This window comes from Brassica napus, unplaced genomic scaffold (genome assembly GCF_020379485.1).
Source record: "Brassica napus cultivar Da-Ae unplaced genomic scaffold, Da-Ae ScsIHWf_1742;HRSCAF=2372, whole genome shotgun sequence".
Classification (NCBI taxonomy): domain Eukaryota; kingdom Viridiplantae; phylum Streptophyta; class Magnoliopsida; order Brassicales; family Brassicaceae; genus Brassica; species Brassica napus.
Genome location: NW_026015161.1, coordinates 145,001 through 150,000, shown reverse-complemented (window position 1 = coordinate 150,000; position 5,000 = coordinate 145,001).

Genomic DNA, 5,000 nt, shown 5'->3' with positions numbered 1-5,000 from the left:
GAAAATAGCTTTAACCATCCTTATGAAGCATGCAAAAAATCAGATTCAAATTCGAAGTATTTTTTTTTTACATTAAAAATACTCCCCGGAACACAACCAATGTCTACTGGTGACAGACTGAAAAAAAGCGTTTTGTATATATAAGGGGTAGGCACTCTCTTGAGCCTCCTACCCCCCAGTACCCGAACGGTTCGGGTACGTAGTGTTGGACTGTTCGGTCCAACACTATCGAGGGCTGGGTTGAGGTCGATGGCCGGATTGTCCCCGGTGAATTTTCCGGGAACTTTTCCGGCGAATTTTCCGGTGGACCGTTTTGCCCCTAACTTCAAATTTTCGCGCTTGCATGGTCTTGGCCTGGTTTCATCCGTCTTCCAGTTGCTTTTTTGATTACATCTCAAGAGTGGTTGGAAAGATTGATGTTAGCGGGGCAATGAACATTCGGCGTATGAGTGGTGATTGGATAGCTAGTGTTTGTAGGCTCTGTGCTCGCGCACCCAACTACAGACCAACTATCCTCCTCAGTTTCTTCACTAGCATAGTTTTATGCTTGTTGAACTGATCCAGGGCCTGTGTTGCGTACCTATTTGGAAGGAATTGTTAGGCTTTGCTTAAAATGTTGTTTGCGGCATCTCCTTCGGTGGGGAAGTTGTGAACACATAAGCCGGCACTTGTGATCCTTGCGTCTTTGCATAGTTTATGCATTGTTCGCAAAGGTGAATAAGCTGTTTGCTGAGATCTCGGTTGCGGAAATATTATGGTGACCCGAAGAAATTCTGTCCCGCTAAGCACGTTTGTCTCCGGACAAAAGATGACGGTCAAGTCTGCGTCTGTTCCCACTTTCCATGTGTTTGCGGGAATATGACGTGGTCTTGTCCTGATTTATGAATGCTACCTGGTTGATCCTGCCAGTAGTCATATGCTTGTCTTAAAGATTAAGCCATGCATGTGTAAGTATGAACGAATTCAGACTGTGAAACTGCGAATGGCTCATTAAATCAGTTATAGTTTGTGATAGAACCAAAATAAGGATCACTCTTCGGTAAGGTTGATATGAACTCAGATCCGAGAGGATTGAGAACTGATGAATCGAGGGGTGACACTAAGGGTTGCGGAATAGCCCAAAGATACTACCAGACTTCGATCGTTGCCGGATGTGACGCACCGGTCCAACAAAAGAAGGATCGAAACTTGGAGATAACCTCACCAAGAAACTAAGAACAAGTTCTACAAAGAACAAAGAGTTATAACTCAACAAAAGGGAAAAACCAATCTGATTTATTTCGTGGCTTATGAGCCATATATATAGGATTTGTAGTCAAAGAAAGCCATAAACAATTATGGAAAATACAAACCTAGGAAAAGACAACATAGAAAATAGAAATGAATGAAAACAAGACATAGAAACTAGAAATGAAGACTTTGACTAAAGACTGGTCAAAGTGCGGATTCTTGTGTTGACTGGTCCAGATTCACAAAGACGTCCAGGTTCATCCTCTGGTGATCAGGTCGTTCGCGGTAAGGAGCAGGACGGACGTAAGGCTGCTCGCATGATTGATCGTCGATGATCCATGAACGGATGAAGAGATAGCTCGACCCAAATCTTCAGAGAGCTTAAGTATCCTTCCTTTGGAGTAGTTGGAAGCATCGATCATCATGAAATCATCAAAGTGGTTGGAAATGTCGTGATCAGCCTGATCCGGGCGTGCGGTACGTCCCAAACGGGCCAGGAAAGACAGGCTAAGTCCGGAATCTGATTCTTCTCGATGATCATGGGTTCTGGCTTGACTGTTGGCTCTAGAATGGCGAATGGGTCGTGGAAGAACGCCTGTGGTTTGGCTGATTTGGTCATCAGGTCGTGGATCCATCCTTAGGTCACGTCCGGGTGCACGCGGGTCGATCCGGTACACGGCTCTGTCCGTTGATCTGGAACGGCTAAATGGCTGAACCTCAGTTGGACTGATCTGATCGTCCTGGTCACCATGCTGAGTCTGCTCCACGTCCTGGTCCAGGTCCTGGGTTCTATCATTCCCTCCTTCTTCAAAAGGATTTGTCCTCAAATCCAATGTACCTATATCAAAAAGAGTTAAATTAGATACAAAGGAATTAAAATTCAAGGGAAATTTAGTAAATGAATAGAATGGACAGAAACTTCCTTGGAGTTTTGAAATCATTTTTATCAAGGAATTCCAAGTACTTTGGCGTCCATTGGTGCTTGCTCTCCTTAGAAACTGATCATGCTTATCCTGTTTATTCAAAGCAACTAGAGAAACCACATCAAATCTGCCAAAGAAATTATCAAAGGGTTTCTCTGTCCTTAAGACATCAAAATCAGGATCCAAGCCCTTAGGATAATCATCAAGGACGTGGGCAAGCATTAAGCAAGTAAGCTGGTTGCCAAAAATTGATTTATCAATCTCAAAATCAGGCGAAGGTGAGAAACTGTTATGGAAAGAAAGAGACAATGCCAAATTTGAAAAATTATCATCATGAACGAAATCAAAAGACTTCTTTGGCCTAAGCAATTTTAGTTCATGCTTTTTCCTACACCAAATCTCTTTCAAAGCACATCTTAATGAAATCAATTCATGAAAAGGTTTGAGCAAAACGTTTTTCAACCAAGTAAGAATATGTTTTCTTTTTGAAATTCTCGGTTTCAAAACATTTTCATGAAGAGTAGAGGCAATCAACTCATGATCCTTACAGTGCTTTTGGTTTAGACAGGAGAATGACCGAGGAAACACCTTTGGTTCATGGAGGATCGGTTTTGGCTCAGGTCGATTCTTTCTGGGGCATGAATCTCCTTTAGAAATCTGGTACTCGCGGATAGATGGACTGAAGAACCTCCGGTTTGGAAAATTCATAACTTCTTCATCCGTGAAGCTTTTCATACGTTTCCAAGCCTCAGTGAATCCTTGATGAGTTGGCTTTCTTGTAAAATTGGATTGAAGACAAAAGACCTTCGGACTGTTGAGATATCCTTCTTGGACTGAACCTCTGTTGCTGGCACCAAGGTAGTCGGTTTGAACAACAAAGCTTCTCCAAATCTGAGGTTGTTGGGCACGGCCAATGCTTTCATTCAGAGGCTGAACCTGTCTTTCCTGGATACTCAAAACAAACACTAAAAGACCAGGATCAAATGTGCAAGATAAATATTTGTTCAAATCACAAATCAAGATATCTTTTCCAAGAACAAATTGCACATTTTTCAGCCTTTCAAGGTGCTCATCAAAGTAAATATTACAGACAAGAATTTTATCAAGATATGCAACAACAGTATTCATTTTCAAAATGGGCATATCCTTCCCAACATCTGAACACACAAGCTTAAGTTCAGTTTGAGAATCATTTATCAAAAGTTCAAGGCATTTCTCAAAGAATGTGTTGTAAACCAAAATATCATCAGAACTCAAGACAACACCATTATCACGAAATGATCTCAGAAAATGCCAAGTATTATCAGTTTCAAAACTCAAGAGATCAGGCTGCAAAACAGAACCACAAAATTCAAGATCACGAAAATCATTTTCAGTTTCAAGTGATTTCTGTTCCAGCAACTTCTGAATCAAAATTTCGTCCAAGGCATAAGAGGATGCAAGCAATTCATCAGTGATCAGTACATGTCTAGAAGAACTCAGATCAAAGCTATTTCCTTTGCAAACTAACGAATCAAGAGATTTTTCAGCACAAAAATCAGTTTGTTGCAAATCAAGATCAAATGGCCTTCCAAGAAGATGAAAACCTTTGTTATGTTCCAAGAACTGATCAGAGCTCAAAATAATTCCAGAAGTAATGCCATTGACATTTTGAAAACGTGATTGATCAAGACATTTATCAGGTTCAAAGATTTTTAAAGAATTAATCATGTTATAAAAAACAGATTTTGAAACACAAAAATCTTTCATCTTGTCAAGACCAAAACGAATTACATCATCAGTACTGACTTTCACAACCATGTCAGGCAGAGAATTAAGAGAAGAAGGTTCCTCACAGTGCTCTTGAAGATCATGAAGCAAAGGGGCAGGAGATGAAGGAGCAGTAGTTGTGCCGGAATCAAAGCAAAGATGGCTCTCCATAAAGGTGGATATGATGCTTGTTGCTTCTTCATCAAAGACTGGACCAAGTTCGTCCTCCTCATCAAAGATAGGACCTAGTTCATCATCCAAACATATCCTAGTGTCAAGACATGGGCACTGATGTGGAAAATCCAGTGGCTCTTCCTCAAAAACCTGTGGAGACAAAACAAGACTACTCGGAAGCTCCGGTTGCAAAACAGTTAGTTCTACAATAGCTTGTTCATTATCAAGATTAAACTCAGTTTCAAGAGAAGGAAGATCACAATCTTTTTCACAAAACATCAAGCTTTCAATTAGCTCTTCATCAGATTCATCAAAAATGGGTAGAGAATCTGAAAAATCTTTAAGTTCTTCAAAATGGTTTTCAGATTCACCTTGGGCTTTCTTACTGATGAACAAGGATGGCTCAGCTACTGGGGCACGTGTGGATGTGCTCTTCTTTTGGCTCTTGTTGAATTCCTTAAGGGCTTTGTCCACTCCCTTCACAAGGTTATCACAAATTTGTTGGACATCAATTTGAAAGGGTTGCCTTTTTGGATCAGCCACATCTCTGGTTGTTTTTCTCCTTATAGCTGGCTGTTTCTGCACACTAACAAACTCATCAAAATAATACAAAGGATATTTAAAAGGAGTTTGAGAGTTAGAATTTCGTTGAGGCTTCTCCTTGTTACTTTTCCTTTGCAAACCAAACATCATAAACCTGAAAAATCTCAACACAAAAGTTAGTAGATAAAAACCTCACACTCTCAAGTGTTTGATCCTCACCCACACAAGTGTTTCTCTCAGATTTAGGTGATCACACACAAGTTTTTACTCAATGTTCTAAGAGAACAAATCAAAGAATCCCAATGGGCAAATCCAAGCAAACAAGGGAATTTTCTCAAGATAGATAGATAAGAGATTTTTGATTTTTTGAAATCCGTTTTA